This window comes from Fulmarus glacialis, unplaced genomic scaffold (assembly GCF_000690835.1).
Source record: "Fulmarus glacialis isolate BGI_N327 unplaced genomic scaffold, ASM69083v1 scaffold745, whole genome shotgun sequence".
NCBI lineage: Eukaryota > Metazoa > Chordata > Aves > Procellariiformes > Procellariidae > Fulmarus > Fulmarus glacialis.
The window spans coordinates 19712-38840 of NW_009214658.1; positions in this window are offsets into that span (position 1 = coordinate 19712).

Here is a 19129-nt window from a genome sequence, read left to right on the forward strand (position 1 = left end):
ATACACATCAGACACACACCATTATGTATGGCCGTCTCATTGAAAACAAGGCACAAAAGACTGAATAACCATTAAGATTTGACTTCTGGAACAGGGTAGGAGGCATGTTAATGAAACAGCTTCAGGAAACAAGATTTCTACAGTTTCTGTTGTGTCTGCTCTAGAAGGCAAGAATCACAGTTTCTAAGCTGTTCACCAGCCTTGTTTTGTAGATGTCGTCAAATCAATCCACGAGGACAGAGAAAACTAACAAAATTGGTATTTGGCAAATCTTACCCTTTGTCCCTTAACACGCATCTCAGGGTATAGTTCCATGACAGCTTAAATAAATCTAAGCCAGCACTCTTCAAATCCATCCTCTCTCCTGACTCAGCACTGGCACTTACCCGATCCTGCTCAGAAACTAGCCTGGCAAAAAAGTTAATCCGGAAAAAAAAAAAAAAAAGTTGTTTTTGCCAATGTGGCTTCCTGAACTGGGCTAGTGCCAGTGCCCAACGAAAGTAAAAGGGGAGAATCATCCAGCAGGGGAAGGGCAGGCAGAAGAGTAGCAGTGCCAGTTTCATTCAGCTTCAACTGTCCTGCGACCATGTGCTCAGAGAACAGTCTCACCCTGACTTTAAAGAGACATGAGTTGCTACTCCCAGCAGAGAGATTGTTCAACTTTTTCACCTCTCTCCTGACACCTTCTTTAAACCAGCATCAGCACTCTTGCAGACAGCTAAATTAGGTACCCGATCTGGTAGGAAACTAACACAGCAATATATAAAACAAAACAAAAAGCCTTTAGTTTTCAGGTGGATCAGGTCCCCAACGGATCTGACAGTTCAACAATCCCCCTGGCACCAAAAGAAGGGAGAAAGTGGGAACCTGTAACTAAAGGCAAGAAAAGGAAAGGCTAAAGTTCAACCTCAAGCAACTGCGAAGCTGCACTCTTCCTCAACATAGACAAAATATCACAACAGGACTATGTAACATTTATACAAAAACACTTTTGTACAAAATATTTAAATTGTACATTAAAAGAAAAATCAGCAATCTAATTCTTCATGTGTTAATTTTCCACAACACACCATTAATATTTAAAATGCCCTATTTCCTCAAAAATAAATCTTTGTTACCAGCATTACTTTCAGAGCAAAAGAGCTACTAAAAATATATAGGGGAGAGTGAGAAACAGCCTGTTGTGATTAACTAGGGCATGACAAATAGCAGCAGCATGCGCAAGCGGTACCGGGGAGCAAAGCCAGGAGGAACAGTGACAACAACATTATACAAACAACATTGATTCATGAACAACAAAGAATTCTTAGAAACTGCAGCCTGGGTTATGTCCAAGGCTCTCTTTACCTTGGTTAAACTATTAAGAAAGTCATTTCAGAAAGTTGACCACTTCTGCACAACCAAGCTTTTTTGGAAGCAAGAGCCGATCCATCTAAAGGGCTTTATGTAGGAAACCACTGCAACAGTTACTGTCAAGTGATCCGTAATCAAACTGGTTTCAGCACTAATGCACGCAAGTGCAGGTACTACCCAGAGTAGTTGTCAATCAGTATACCAGAGCTCCCTGTGCGCTGTCATACTCAAAAGCTGAATGCCTCACCAGATATGTTGCGGTGACACTAAAGGTGACATGAAGCTAGAACTAGTAATTTGTCCCCTGCCTCACCATGAGAGGGGTCTTGTGCCACCACAGCTCCGAAAGCTGCATGTATGTACCCCTCATCTGCTGGAGACCGAACACCTCACCATTCGCTGTGCACTGCAACACCTTAATGCTCGTGACATTATAGGAAGAATTTCACTTATTCATAAGGTACATTTCATGACTTTAGCCTGACACCCATTTCCTCATGATCAACATCTGTTTTAGCTAGCTCTTGTCACTGCTTGTAACACCTAACTCTGGACACAGCATTGATCAAATGATGGATTCCTGGAAGACCTAGTTTTACCTCAGAGATGCAGCAAATTCAATTTCTGCTTGTCACCTTGCTGCCACTTGGAGGACAGCACACGCGAAGATCAGTCTGGGCTACTTCCATAAACAATTCTCTCCTCCAAAATTCAGAGTTAAAGCCGTGGCTGCCTCTTGAATAAGCAGCAAGTTTCCAGCACTACTGTATTTGAACAATCTTGCAGAAAAAGTAGGTCTTTTCAAAGAAAACAGTATGTTCATGAGCAAATGCTACAACATCTCTGTTCCACCAAATCACTAGAATATCATAAACACAAAGCAAGAAGTTTATCTTAATAAATTCTTGACTACTGACACTTAGTCACTAACATTGGAAGTATTTCTCTTTAAATATCAAAACCACATATTAAAGGATTTTAAAACATCAAGAAAATTCAGTAAAGCCGTCATTTAGGACAACATTTAGACACCTGAATTTCTCACAATTCTCCAATACAAGTAAAATACAGGTGCGACAAAGTAAGACAAAGGTAAAACTGTGGTGAAGCTGCATAGCACTAAGCAGAAGCACGCGGTCCCATTCAGATCAAAGCATGCTCCAAGTGTCTCATGAGTAATAGACTAGTATCTGTATAGAGCAAGACTTCATTACGCTGGCACGTAAGATTATCAACCCGTATACACATGGCTGTCTTCTGGCAGGTAGTCTCTGGTTGTGCAAACCTGAGGCAGTAGGAGTTTTACAGTAGTCAAGACTCTTGCAGGATTCATCTAGATCTATCTTCCGCTGCTGTGAGATCAAATACGAAAAAGGGAGAGAAATTGATCACAAAGAGGCAGAGCTTCGCACAGGGATTGTTTCTCACCCCATAAAAGGTGACCTCCCAAAGCCTCTTTTACTCTCCTCTCCAATAAGAGGATAATGAATCCTCCCCTTGGGAGACCTCTGCTTAGCTACTGGCCCACTGATACTACACATTAACACTATGTCTTGTCTCTTCAGTCTTAGCAGCAGAGAGATATTAGAAGAATTTATAAGGTCACTGCTCAAAGATCAGGACTTTAAATGGAACCTCTAACGCAAGCAGGGAAAGCCACAGCCAGTGGCTCTGCTTTGTGGCTGCCACATGCCCAGCTGCAGCTTTGCTTAGTGCTTCCCTGCTCAAATGCCAATTCAGCTTATTTGCACATGCAGGCTACCGACTACCCTTGGAAGCAGACATTTAATCAAGGAAAAAACTGAAAACCAGAGATCACCATATCCTAAAAATCTATGGCAAGTCTAGTGAATGCGGTTCACAGCTCCACAGTTCATGCACAGACTGCACCAAACCGAAGAGAGTCTCAGCGAGCACTAAGCGCAGGTGTATTTTCAAGAAGTGAGGAGCAGCAATGCACTGCAAGAACACATTGGCATCTCACGTGGAAAGCCAAGGGGTAGACTGCAGCAAATTCAATTACATAAATCTTTGTTTTCACAGACACCAGGAACCAAGAATTTGAGGACAATTCTTCCCCCATTCTTCTGGTTTTTTGCACCTTCCAACAAGACACCATTTGGACATTTCTAAATGGAGTCTAAGAAGCAAGTCCTGAATGATCCCTAGACAACAGTAACCAGGAAATCATTTCCCTTGCCACTTAATAGTGCACAGATGCAAAGCAATCTATGCTGCCATGCAGGTGAACATAAGCGGGTTTTCCTTCATAAAGTAATCAAAGTCAAACTGCATTATGATTCCATAGTTATGAAAACTGCGAAGACTAGACATGAAGAGAAACCTTGACAGGTAGGAACACATTGCCAGCAAGGATGCAGAATCTCTGTGAATGGAGATTTAGGACGAGATTAGACACATATAGAAGCTAATCCCAATGGATACAGTCCGTTCTGATTTGGGACAAATGGTAAAATGTTCTCAGAAGGAAAAAAACTATGGGGCTTACGCAACAGAAGATCTTTTCAGATGCATCTGTAAGAACACTCCACATTTTTGGCTGTTTCAGGCTACACAGTGCAATAGCTAACTGAAGCCAAGAGTTAAGAATTTTAACCAATAACTGTATAGAGAAGCTACAGGGTTAACCACAGAAACACAAAAGCCACAAGGAGCTAAACCCATGAAGAATTATTACAAAAGCTGTAAATGCAGAGGAGCTCAAATTACATTCCTTAAGCAGTTTTGATAAAGTAAGAATGATCTACAGCTTTCCAAGAGACCACTAACTGAAAGACAAACATAAGCAGCTTGCGGTGAACTTGGATTTTTAGTATCTGTTCTCAACTTTTGAATTATGATGCTTTTAAAACAGAAAAAACAGCTTTGATTAAAAAAATGTCAGTTGCTGCAGATGATTGATTTCCACAGAAAAATCCACAACTAGGACAAAACAGAACTTCTTATTGCTATTTTTAATTCTGCAGTGACAAAAAACCTCAAGACAAACGTTATGTAAGACCATTAACCTCTTTGCTCATAACTGGCACCTTAATTTAGCACACTACCACACTAGATACCTTAAACTGAATTCTTAATGCCAAAGCATACCACTGGCTGCAGCAAGGCAGTAATAGCAATAATGGAAAGGAAAAAAAAAATCCCAAAGCAAGGATCATATACTGAATTTTGCAATTACAGTCCCTTGGGCACAAGTAACCTGAGCCTCTCCAGCTCTAATGAAACAGTGTTTTTTCCAGATTAGTAATTCCAAAGAGATTATCAGATGCTCCCTAGTATCTTAGGAACACTGAAGAGAAATCAAAGTACTCGGTATATCCGGACTGACAGAAAACCTCCAGCTCACCTTTTACACTAGAAAGTGGGTAAAACCCAAAGAGGCTGTAACCTGCTGAAAAGAAAATTGCTTTACATTTTAAGCGACTGTTTTTCTTCTTTACAAACCAACCTCTCAGCATTCCACACATACCCTCCATGGCAGTTTAAGTCAGGTATGACTAAAATCTCCAAAACTGCCACGTATTGTACTTAACTGTAGTTCAGTGGCTATCACATATACACATGACCGAGTGAAAAACAAAACAAGGTAATCTTGAAGAACATTCGTGTCAAGACCACCCCCCCCCAAGAAAAGACAGATTAATCTTCTACACTGATAATAAGCAAGACTGATGAATTGCAACCAGACAGCCTCTTAAATACTGTCTTCCATCCATTCTTATCACATTGTGGCAAAGAATGACATTCAGGAGGAGGAGAAAGACTGATTAAGAGCCTACTTTCAGAAGCTATTGTCCTGCTATGTGGAAAAAGCTCTCTCTATGAATCATCAGTTCATCCTCCTCTGACTCCATCTACTCTTCAGAATTCCCTGATGTGTTTGAATTCATACTCCACCCATCCAGACTGTAATGTCCCAACTTGCATACAAGAATTCTGTGGGAGACAGCATCAAAACACTCAGTAAACTTAAGCTAAACGGCCTCTAGTGCTCTTCCTCATCCACAAATCCGGTTATTTTATCGCAGAAGACAATGAGATGGGTCAGACAACTTACCTTCGGTAAATCCATAATAACTATTCCCAGCCACATTCTTTCACATGCCCAGAAAGACGTACCAAAAGGACCTGACCCACAACTGTCCCTGGGACTGAAGTGAGGCTGACCAGCCTGTAGGTCCCTGGATTACTCTTTGGGCCTATTTTGAAGACAAGTGCAACATTTGCCTTTGTCAAGTGATAAGAGACATCCCAGCACCTCCATGACTTTTCAAAGATGGTCAAGACTGGCATCACTATGACACAGCCAGCTCAGCACCTTTGGGTGCAGCCCATCAGGTCCCTGGAGTCACATGGCTCGAATTCTCTCAAGTAATCCCTCACTCTGTTTTCATTTGCTTCTGATTGCTGTTTCCTCTTTGAGCCCTGCCTCTAAAGACAGGAGCCCAGGAGACCTTACCGCTGAAGACTTAGGCATAAAAAGCACTGAATATCCCAAGCAAGTCTGTGCCAACCATCCCTCAATTCAGCCACCTCATTCAGCAGAATCTTTGTTTAGCCTTTTACTGCTGATGTAGAGATAGAAGCTACGTCATAATTATCAGGGATGTTGTAATAAGCACTGTCCTGAGAGAAAATAGCTGTTTCCACAAATGAAAGACAGAAATGCAGACCAATATCGCTGAGTTTGTTGCGTCTGTATTCCTGGTTGTCAAAGAAACCACAAATCTCTTTTCAAGATGTCAAACCAACTTGCTGGAGAGTTGCATGACCCCATTTCTAAAACGTTTGGCAAAAAAAGCCTCCCTCTCACTGTCAGCCAGGCTGAGTGAAATTAGCAAAGGGAAGTTGGCTCTGTAAAGAGCAAACCTAGGCCCTCCTGAAAATCCCTAAGAAAGTTTCATGGAGAAGCTTCTTTTCAGCTTTAATTAAGAAGAAAAATCTAGATGATGGAATAAGGAACAAAGATTTTTTACCCAATCAAATACCAGCTAGCCAGACTGCTCTAGGTGTAGAAAAGGAGATACTTTATGATGACTCCATATTCTCATGGTTTTTACATGCATAATATCTCAGTGTATCAGGTGAGGGGGAATGGCAGGAGAAAACTCAAAGCTGTTCTAATGCTCCCCAAGAGAAAGGAGAACCAAAGGACACAAAACGCTTGCAGCCTAGGTCGTTGCTGCAGGCTTCTGGCATTGAGCAGGCATCTCATTGTGCCATGCTCACACTGCCAAAGCCATAGCAGTGCCTGCTGTGTCTGAAAGCTAGCACGGAAGTGTAAGACAAGCAAACAAAAGTACGTTTTAGTCAGACTCCAGAACTCGCAAGTCTCCCCTGCCCCCTTCTGGGAACAAGGTGGATTTGAAAACTTCAATATCTATTTCCAATGATAAAATTCTTTACTTGGGCAAACAACCAAAAGAAAACCAGAAAGAGCTTTTGCCTCAAGCAGAAGTCCCTTCAGCAAAGACATGGATATTATTAAGTATCTCCTTGAGCAGCAGAGACAGACTCAAACTGAATTTTCTTTACCCGTACACTGAAGCCACTGACAGAAACTCATGCCTGCCAGAAAACGGCCTGACAATTCACTACAGCTCAACTGTTATGACTAAGCCAATCCATTTCTCAGGTCACGATGCAGATGCACAATGCAGACTCTCTGTCCTTTACCCCAGTATCTCCACTACTTACTTCCCCAAAATTAAAAAAAAAGTAAAAAAAATAGAGCAACTATAGCAAAGCTTGCATGATAAGCGTTAACCGCTCATAAACCTTCTCCACAAGTTATGGAAACCATATTCTATTAAACTGCTGACTGAGACTTGACTTAAGCAAAAATCCCTTTGCAGTGACTTGCCACCCTACGTATTTATGTTGAGATCTTAAATGCAAAAGACAAACAGACCTCATTAGGGCCAGAGGAGAAAAATTCTCCCACCTGCCTCTTCCTACTACTGTTAACAAGAAAAACATCATGCTACTGTTTGTCTGTGCATTTTTGCATTTCACAGCACTGCACTTTCCTCTTCACGTCCAGAGTGCAGTCCTGTAATACTCCGCTACTCAGAAAACTTAAGCAGATATTCAAACACTTTTCCTTTGTCTCTGCTTTGCATGTGGGCTACTGAGGAGGAAAGCTAAGCAAGACCCCACATCCCATTCCCAGCTGTGACTGGGAGAAGGGAATTTCCAAAGGAATGGAGCATGGCTACTGTTAAGCAGCCATTTAGGATCTGTGAAGAGAAATGTTTCTCATTTTGAAGAGACCGACCCCGCAGTAGAGATCCAGGAACTCTATCCAAAGAGCACATTGTGAGCAACGACTCGTTTCATGCTCTCCCCTCCCTTTGCAAAGTCAGCTGGTAAGGAGCAGAAGCTGGCTCCAGTACTCAGGAAGCAGCACAAATGTTTTGTTTCCTAGGAATCAGGACAACATCTAGATTTAAACCTATCAAGTCGGAAAGTTATGCATCAAAGCCAAACACAAACTTGCCACGAAGAACTATCACAAGCAAGCTAATCTCACCCTTAAGGCCTTTCAAAACCAGCATTTAATTTGGTTTGCTTCAAGCTCACTGTAAAGCAGCTTTACAATTCCTACGATATGCTGTGGGCTGTGACACCACTCTGATCCATCCCCTCCTCAGATCTATACACTGTCCTTTTTCTGAGCTGTCTGAGAATTAATTATATGGAAATGAACAGTGTTAGATAAAGCGATTCCAAGAAATCGGCTCTCTTAAAGGAACTGAGGACTACAGGGTCTCTGCCTTCAAGAGATCTGTAGCAATGCCCATTCAGTACAACTTGTGCTGTTAGAAAGAGAACAAGCTTAAGATCCAAACAAGCAAACACGAGTACTATGCCCATCTTCTCACTTGTGGCCAAAACCAAACATATGCTTAGCCATGGCATGGGTTCTACCTCTGCCTCTTGTCACCATTAGACCACATCAGAGTAGCATCCTGACCTGAGGAAGTTCTGCCAAAACTGCTGGTGATACACAAACAGCAGCTTTGAACAAAAAGATTAATACTCCAACTTTAATACATTGTCTGCATAAGCTCCACCTACCCCTCCATGTAAAGCAAGGCAGTAACAGTAAGCTTCATAGCCTCATGCAATCTGGAATTTCACTATCCAAGAGGACTTTAATCTCACATATGCAGGCAGAGATATACCAGGGCATTTCAGCAGTTAGAACTGAGTTTGAGAGTGAATGGAGGGGCACGTGCATTAGAATTTTCTCTTCCTCTGTCTTACTGTGAAGATAAAGCTGAACAAACATTTTCCTTCAGCTAAACTTGTCTTTTTCTACATGGGGAAGCTGACAACATTTACAATTGGCAAGCCCCAAATGGCATCATGCAGTTTTACTGGACAGCCCAGCTTTTGTCTGAACACTGTTAAAACATTTAAAGCCAGGAGAAATACAGCATTTCTTACATCTCTCTGCTGAAGTTTAATAGGTCAGCAAAGTGCTCAGTTGATTTGGTTAAGAGATTCTTCAGATAATCATAATCTATCTAAGGTCATCTAAATGGAAAGAAAAGAACTAGGAATAGGCTACTGGTTTTGGTGCTTCCGCTGAATGTTTCAATGATCTTGGTCAACTATTCAGTCCTGGTGTACTTCAGCCATCAGCAAAACAGCATTTCAGAAAGGAACAGCAGGACAGTCAAGTAAACTATCTGTATACTGTTTTGAAAAGACTGCAGTTTGGTGATCACTATTTTCCACGATCCCCTTGCACTCCATTTCAACTTAGTCCTACCCAATAATTAAATTCTCAAGATTTTAAGAATTTGTGTCCTAGTCCATCAACAATTGACTTGAGTTTGTTAATACAGACCCCAATTGGGGCATCTCTTTCAGGTGAATGTGGTGGTGTTTGGCTGAAGAACCAAACCCTTTAGCAACTTCTCTGCTCAAATGGCAGAAACAGAAAAGGACAATCTAGGAGCACATCAGTTCCACAGAAAGACTTAAGAGCATTAAAGCAAGATTATTCAAACAAATTCACTTCACCCTGGTAAACAAATTCTTGTGCCAAAAGCACAAGGAGCAGCTGTTATCTAGTGGTTTCTTCTGCTAACGTAGTTCCAGGACACCGATATTAAACAAAATTTGGGGCTTTCTTAAGCATCTGAAAAAGGTCAGAGCGGCAGAGAAATCCAAGGCAGTCAGATGCACAGTACTCCAGATTACACGAATGCTCAGGACACAGCTTTATTTCTTGTATGAGGAAAGGAAACTGCAGGTTGCCCTCCGATGCTGCGTGGACACCCATTCTGGAATAATAAATATAGCAAGGTTCATAGGGATAGGTAAAATCGTTTAATAGACCAACTGAGAGAGGATGCCCTCCTCTCCTGCTGCAACCCCTTTATTTTTACACTGCTGATGAAAAAATTAATTCAGCTGGAAAAGACATATTTTGGGGCCCTACTTCTTCTACCTAATCCTTCTTTCCTTGGAAAAAGCGCTAGTCACAATGACAAAAAGAGCACTCACATCACTGTCTACCTTCTCAATACCCCCAGCAAAACAAGGTTTATTTTAAAAGTGCAGTTTTATCACTGTAACTGTATCTACATTAAGGGATTCCACTGGCAGAGCTGTACTAGGCAAGAATGAACATGCTGATTAATGCAGCTGTCAGAAGCATTTGTAGCAGAAATGACCTTATAAGCATGTCCACAGGGAGTTAAAGCCACATAATCACGTTGCAAACCCATGCCCCCTGCTTGATATCAGTTTAATTTTCCTAAGCAGATGACCCTTAAGGGTCACAGGCAACAAAACATGAGCTATAACTTCCCAACTTGACACTTCATTGTGATTTTTGACATGAGAAAGTACCAAATGAAGGTACATTCTCATATACAGTACATTCTCTTGTACAGTCAACCCACCAAAAAAAAAACCCAAAACCAAAACAAAAACACAGAGAGGAGAAGGAAAGAGAAAAATCTGAGCTCAATGTTAGGGGAAAAAAAAAACCTCAATGCAGGTGCTGCAAGTAAACAATGCCATAGAAAATACAGGGATAAAGTGCAACATTTTGGTTTCGAGGTTTTGAATAGGAAACAACTTAAAGTGTCTAAAATATATTTGTTATGACAGAAAAAGTCAAGTGCACTAAAGCTAGCACATAATTAAAGTAAAATATATGATATAGTATCTGATGGCCCTTAAACCTAAGGTAGCAGATTTCATTTGAAACTAGCTACAACTCTAAAGAGAATTTCACACAAGGATACTCTCACATCCCTTGTGACATTAAAAAATCCAATATGGCAAAACATACAGGACACACAACTCAGGGTCATGGAAGGGCTTTTGATCTGGGCCTTTTGTTATCCTGTTACTCTTCTGGGAGTCAACATAATCTGCAAGAGTCCCACTCAATCATACTGAAAATCTTAAAGCTGTTAAAATACCTCAGGGGTTGTTTTGTGACTTGCAGTATGCTCTGGAAGGTAAGGGGCAAAGAATTAACAGAGACGTACCCAGCCACTTGAGTGAAAATGAAAGGCAATCTGAACCTGAGGCAATCTCAGAAGATACATGAATTGGACGGCTAGTCACAGCTTCGAGCTTGGCAAGATGCTGTGCATTTTGAAGGGCAAAAACCAAAACTTGGCATTTAAAAATATCTGCAAGAACATTTTACCAGACCAGGAGCCAGTACTGCCATCCTTTGGTGCCTTCTTCTAGCAAACCTCTCACTTCCAAGGGATCCAATGTAACTTTGGTGTTGCAAGAAGAAAAATCCAAGGAGAAGAGAGCTCCTAGATGCCAAAGCAGCAGTCCCTGAATACAAGTCACCCTACTGTATTAAAAGAAGGGACCTTTAATAACCCAAATCTTCATTATTACTCTCCTTATACACTGACACTGGACAGCAGGCCTCTCGGAATACTCTACCACATGAGCCAGTTCTGCTCTGAAGGTCTGAAACAAGAGACTCCCCCTTTTCAAACCAAGTGAAGAATCAAACAAACGAAGCCTATATTTAACTTCCTATTCACTGCAGCAGTTGCAATCAAGTTCTTGTAAACACTCTACAGGTCACAAATTTCCAATACCTTATCTAAATGTTAAGCTGCTGAAGTAGAGCTCAAAGCTCTTTCCAACAGGCTTTCTAGAGTGCCCCTTACAACGACTGAGGCCACGGGCTAAGTAACAGAGCTGTAAAGCCAAAGCAAAAAGAAAATAATTTGTTAAACCTGATATATTGTCAAATTGGCTTGCATCTATTTATTAAAGTACAACATCTGTATATAGCTATAAAAATAAATAAATAAGTAGCTTTTGCTCCATATGCTAAAAAAAACACAGCACACATTCAGCTGGAAGACACACAGACTGTGTGGCAAGTTTGCTTTTAATAGCAGGTCTGTCTCAAGTGTATAAAAGCTACCTTGATTTTTCACACCTTAAATTCCTCTAGAGATACTGGAACAACATGTTGCAGCTTCCACAAAACATCAGTCTGCCAAATCAGACGTATTCTCACAGCCATCTGGGTTACAATATATCACGGACCACGCATATCTAGGGAAAGCAAATTTACTCTTTAATTTTCTTCTCCAGTTCGATACAGTATGATAACAGGTGCCAGAAGTGTACCCTCTCAGACTGAAAGACACAAACTAACAAGCACTATGGGTAGAAAATAACACGCAGTTCTCTTCTTTGAAGATCATAAGAAAATTGCAAACGATAGCAAAAACCTGAAACAATAGAAACTGCTTTGCACTCACAGAAGAGTCAACCTGCCAAGCTCAGTACCACAAGACACTGACCTTATCAGAATTTTTAAAAGGTTTTGAATTTTCTTCTGGTTGTCATGTCACAATAGGATGAAGTACAAAAAACAAGGTCTGAAAACACCTCACTATCTAACTTGTAACCTTTAATTGCCAGGTTTAGGAAGATATTTTAACTGCAGTGAAAAGAGAGCTTGGTTTACTTTTGGCTGGTGAATGATACAATACCTTTAACTATTTTAACTCAGAATATTTGAGTCGAGCTGCATTTACAAATCAGAATTAATTTTTAGGATGACTGCTTTTTGTTATTAGGTGAATCAAGTCGTCAACAGGTTCACTGTATTCTCAACTGCTGAAATACATACAAAAGTGTCAGTCCTAAGGATGCTACATGACTAATGAACAGACCACAAGAACAGAAATACCTGTGATCTTACTTAACTAAAGCTAAGAATAATTAAGCAGAAAAACAGAAACCCCGAGCGCTGCTATTACAGAAAAAAAATACCAGCGTGCATAGCACCTGAAGAAGAAAGCATGAAAACTATTCAGGTTCTGCATGGTGCACAACAGTGGTACTTATTCAGTCCGACTAACGGAGTTAAGGGTTTTCTCTCAGTTCTGTAAAAACAAAAGATGCATAAAGCATGCTTGATAACACTTATTGGTTCAGATTTAGCTTACCTTCAAATTTTAATAAGTGTATTCAGGTCAACACTTGTGGGAAGAACTGTGAAATATTAAGACCTCAATTACATAAACAAGATTCGTACCCAACCAAAGAAAATGCCACTTGCACAGCATAAGAAAAAACACTTACAATATTTGGTCCAAATGGGAAATAAAGCAAACCATTCCAGTATTTGCAAAAGTAAGGAGTAAGGGTATCCATAATCATTTTGTATATGGTCACATTTCTTCTAAGCAAAATCTGCATATTCAAGATTAACCTGATGTGGGGTTTATTGTGGGAGATGTGGGGGTGTTTTTTTAAGAAACTACCTAAAAAAACGTGCATATGTAGCGTTTCAACACAAACTGAGCTTCAGACTGCTTTAACAATCCTTTTGGGACAGACTCAAAAGACTGACCTTAAAAGGTTTTTTTTCCCCCCTACATTTGTGGGATGAGAGAGTCAACCCCCATGAATTTGACAGACATACTTTCCTCAGATCTGCCATGTAGCTTTACACACACACCATAGTTCGGAAAAGTGAAATATACCTTCCACTAGGCAGCAGGGGTTGTGAGGGCCTTCCAAAGCTCCAGGACTTTACCAGTTTTACTTACAATCCACAACAGTACTCAAACCAACACAAGAGCACAATACCTCCTCTTCTGCAATAGCTCCAACATTTGCATTGAAGTTACTCTCTGGTTTGATTCAGCCACTGACGAAGACACAGGACTATGTAGCCCCCGAGGCTTCTCTCCCAAATCCTTCCTGCTTTAAATAACTCACTGACATCTGCATTCACTGGTGCACTGATTTTGGTGCTCGAAGCTGCTTATCGCCTATAGTTAGCTGTAATGAGATCATGACTGCCTCCCCACACGTGCTTAAGCTGCTTAGACAGTACTGTCAAAGGACACAAAACAAACAGCCAGCCCTATGTTCTTGTGCCTTTCTAAGATTCCTAAACTCACTTTTTGAAATGCTTGACAGTACTTTGATACCAACAGTGGACAATGCTAATCGGAATTAAAGATTACATTATATTTTGCATAAACCCACTCTGGCAGTTTGAAAAATGGAGAAAATGCAGCTCAGCATAGAACTACAGGAGGGAAAAAAGAAAAACATCACAGAAGAATATATGAGCTATACAATAGTTCACCTTTAGATCAGCGCTTAAGTCAGCTGTGACAAAGACATAGGAACATCCCCTGCAGAGAAGGCACCGCACCTCTCCTCTCCCCACCCCAGGAAGGTAGTTGTGGAGCTCGGCATCTTTGGTCATTACCTGTTGCACTTCAAACTTGCAAAGACCATTAGTCACACAGGTCAGGGACCTCCCCACCAGAAAAGTGAACTGTGCAACACAACCACTATTTAACCACGCTCTCTCTGAAGAAAACGAGGTCATTTGAGCCTGCTGGCAAACAAATGCTTATACCACAGGTACTACTACTGAGTCATATCTTTGTCAATAAAGAACTGGGGGAAAATGGATATGCTAGACTTTCTTCGAAGTTTAGAACAGCAAAGTAACCCCTTTCAACCTGGAAGACTATCAAGCTAGCCTACCATCTTTCAGCAAACTAACCTCAGAACAGAAAGGAAAAAATAAAAACCAGACAATGATAGAGTTCTGAAATCACTGTAAGAAAATTCAGCTGCAATTCAGCCACCTAAATGGCCAGAATTGCTAGAGCATAAGAGTTAGCCTCCAAATCCTGAAAGCTTAGTTCATATTACAAAGAACTGACACCGATTTGTTTAAAAGTTAACAAGTATAAAACAGGACTGAGCTTTTCACTCTGTTCTAGTGCACTTACCTGGAAAAAGTAGTGTCCTCCGAAGATAAGAGCATACCTCCCACAAACCATATCTACATATACTGACTTGAAGGGTAAAATTACAAAGTGAGAGGTAAAAAGCAAGCAGTTTATTTCTCTTTGCATGATATTTAAGGTGCCTGCATATGTATTCTGGGCAAAATAGAAAAAAGTTACCTTAGAGATGTCACCCAAGCTCTCTCTGTTGAGCAGTCACTGGAGTATGGAGCCAACCTCTCACAATCAAGAGGGAGCAGCATGCCAGAAGCAAGTCAGCCTGCAAGATGTTGTATGGAAACAAGTTAACAAGTGCTAAATTAGCTTTATTTAGATCTTTACTTGCTCATCAATTCATAACATTTGAGAGCACGCTTCCCCTCGAGTCTGGGACCAAAACTCACAGCGAGCTCTTTCAGGATGCAAATGCTCTCACTCACTCCTCTGGGCTCTGCCAGATGCTCTGTACCAAAGGTACCGCTGGGGCTGAGGGGACCACTGCCCCCACCTGCCTCCTCCATCCCTCAGCTGAAGATTACCAACCAGTGCGTGGAGAAGAACAGGATGCATGCCTGTTCTTCATCTGGCCTGGTTCACAACATACTGATGGGTGTTAATGAAGAAAGGTTGAAGCATAGTATGTTAAACTGTGACAGCTGAACAGGCACTGCTGTAGGCCCTAATACAAGGGAGGTAGCGTCTGGCAGAGAAGCAGGACAGCTGGTGGAGGAGATAACCTTTCTAACTAAAAAAGCTAAATCAGAGTCAGCTTATCTATCAGAGCTCTCAACCATGTGTAGTAACATCCTACCAGGGGCACATTACACCTCACAACCTTTTTCACTGCTTTTATCAGATTTGGTTGACACAGATCTTCTACTAGTACAATTGCGGCAGCTACGCCCATGTTATTTAACAGAAACAACTGCACCGATGTTAACTACCGTGGATAGCACTATACAGATAGAGAGGCACCCTGTAATAGCAAAGCTTATTCCTTTACTCCCAGAGAAGGGGATAAAAGAACTTCTTGTGAATGAAACTGGCCACATACTGATGGGGGTTACACAAAGTAAAAGAACGCTTAAAGAAGCTTGTCTTTTGTACACAGTTAATGCCACGCAAAATGCATATAGACAAGCCTACAGAAATAAATGAAGGCAAATGACTCGCACCTTAATTCTATCTGCAGAGTAGTTCGCTCCGATGGGGACTATATAGGAGGCACAGGCACCCCAACACGCCAATTAAGAGAACTGCATCTATTAGAAAGTACATCTACCCGAACAGCACACTGGGAAAGCCAAAAATAACAGCTGCTGCCACATCAGAACAGTACAAGCACTGCGTACAGGCGATGCCTGCAAAACAGAAACTAAGCAGCCACGCACAAACACTTCCTCTTCCTCCCCCACCACCCCTACGACAGCAGCAACAAACCTGAGATTAAACACTCGCCAGCATCCTGCTCTGCATTCCTGTCACATCAGGAGTATAAAAGGGGGAGACTGCTAGCTGCTCCTCCATACATCTGAAGGGTTCCTTCAGTTTACACCAAGTAATACAAATACTTGACATGATTCTTGCAGAGGTTTCTGTTGCATTTTCTTCTTTTCCTTCACTTCTTTTCTACAGCTCATCCATTTCAGAGCTCAGTAGGGACCCCCTGTATTTACTAGGCTTGTTTTTGATAGATTCCTTCTCAAAGACTGAGAAGTCACAAATAAAAGCAGTTGTTCCTAGGCAAGTCACATTATATAAACAAGCAAGCACAGAGCCAAGGCACTACTGAGCTGCCACACGCAAACTCTGCAAGTCAAGTTCAAATCTAAACCCTGCCCAGCACGAAGACTGAGGGTGTGACACTGTCAAATGCAAGAGTAAACAAATCAGGCTGCAGTTTTCTGTCAATACTAACTTCTGAGACTATAAATCCCAGCATCAACACTCAACCGTGATGCACATGTCTCGAACATGTTACAAGCTCATTCCCAATGGGCAGACTGGGGGAACCCAACAGCAGCAAGTGAAGTGCCTGGGTTACAGTGCAATGCCCGAGTAATGGCCTCTGTCAGATTTTCTATGGCTTCAGTACCTGCGTTTCAAACACAGATGGAAGAAACATACCTCCTTCTCAAACACAGGCTGTGAATATTCAACTTCAAACTTACCACCCATATTTCTTATTCCAATGGAAACCACAAGACAGTGCCACCCCATACCCCAGTGTGCCATTCAGAACTCACCAGATCCGCAACAACCTTTAGACACAAAGAAATCAACTAAAAGCTGAAATCTAAAAAGACAAGTGATCAAACATTTTTACAAACATTTGGCGATCCACTGAACCAAAGAGACTCTGTCCTGTAAGCAAGTGGTCAACAAACAGCTCCAAGCTTGTACAGAGCTCGTCATCTTGCACTAGCCGAGCTCAACAAGGTCACATTTTCAGAGTCTGATAATTCTACCCGAAATGAATAAGCACCATAGATGGGGGAGGGAAGGAGAGAAGAAACTAACTAGGCAGCTCAGATGAGATGAGAATAGCATGCAATGCATTATCAAGAAGAAATCATAATACTTGTTCAGAAAGCTAATTAACTGATTAAGGGTGCAGGTACTACTTCAGCCTGGGCATTTTTCAACCTCCAAGTGCTTGCTCTTCTAACCTTCACTTCTCACTACGTGAAATGCAACACAGAACAACTTGCAAGTCAGTTGACTTACACAATCTGCCATGAGATGGGATCCCAAAGCACATCTAATTTTGCTTTCTAGAATATTTTTATAAGAAGGACATGCCCAGTACTGTCATCCTGATGATGAAGCACACAATAATACTATTCAGAAAAATTGCAGGAAAGATGCATGGATGCTATTGCTCCATTTAATTTTTAAATATATGTAAATATGTATTTAAAAACTACATTGTTATATAACTAAATAAATATATAAAAATTTTTGCACTGTTTCACATAGTGCGGTTACCCTGAATAAGAGTAAGACTCCATTCCACCACCAGCCCCACGTTCCCACCATTGCCCCTGCACAAAACCATTTAAGCACCCACAAAGCTGGGGTTTGTCTTCAGTTTGATCAGTTCGTAAGTAAGGGAACTTTGATTTCCACCTGCACAAACACCCCAGCTGGCACCAGTGACAGGGCAAGAACCTCCTGTTGGTTGCAGTCTGTACTTACATGAGCTTAAAGTAACTGGAGGTACACACTGGAGGTGGCACAACAAACCTCTGGTGACTGGAAGCTGATCCTAGAAACTGTCCCCTTTCTCATCTCAACAGTGAATCGTGCTCACTTGCTCTTTTTCCATGTAAGAAACATGCAAAACTGCCACGAAGTGCCTACTGGATAACCAGAGTAGAAACTAACCTACGGAAGACACACACACACTGTTCAGAAGAGGGCCCTACCAGCATATCCTACCCTTTCCACCCCTGTGGTCACCAGAGATTCCTATGGTAATGCCTTCGTACACATCACCTTCCCCCTCAAGGAGCCAAGGATAACTTGCCCTGCTCTCCCAGAAGTCCTTATTAGACAGGGAACAAAGGTAATGCCATGAAAGGACACTTCAGATCCGCCTAATGGGCTCTAACCAGGACGGCATAGGCTGTTCATTCACGCACCTGGAAATGGTTGTGCTGAAAAAGCTGGGGAGGGTAAGAAACACTCTCTAATACTATCAGAAGAAAAAGAGGACAATTCAAGACATTGACAAAACAAGAGTTTTACACAGTTGAAACAGCAACCCAATGTTATCTTGCCATATACAGAGTTCACACTTAATCTTTTCAAAATGTACTGCTTTCCTTCCAGCTCCAAAACAAAGCACTTACCTTAGGTCAGCGCTAAACTAACCCAGCCACAGAAAAACATTTCTCAATCTCAGTAACAAGGAACTGTTACACAGGATGAGGATGTCCCTAATAGACCTGTTTAGGGTTATGGAGACATCTAATAACCGATATATCTAATTCTAAAACACTTCCAAGCTCCTGACAGAACTTCTGTAAAAAGGAAATCAAAGTCTTAGTTCAGTGATATATAACCACACCACAGTACTTTTCTCCATCAAAAATCTGACATAAGCACATAGATAAGTATATCACCTGCAAATGACAGTTCAGTACAAAGAGACTTGCACAAGACATTATAGTATATTATTTTATGAGACAAGCTACCAACTAAGTTTACACAAATAGTCCTACTGACTACAGAAATATTACATTAAGAATGAACAGAGACCCAAGCCCACACTGTTCTGGCACCATTCGGTGCTTCGTTAGCATAGGCCAACCTTGGGATTCAGCTTTGGAAGCTCTGAATACCAAGTTAAGCCAGGTGAACCTGAAGGGAGGAAAAGCAGATGGAGCAGAAACACAGCAAGACAGGCTGCAAGAAAGGCAGCACACACCAAAGCATATTGCCGGTAAGAAAAATGGGGGCCTTACTGATTC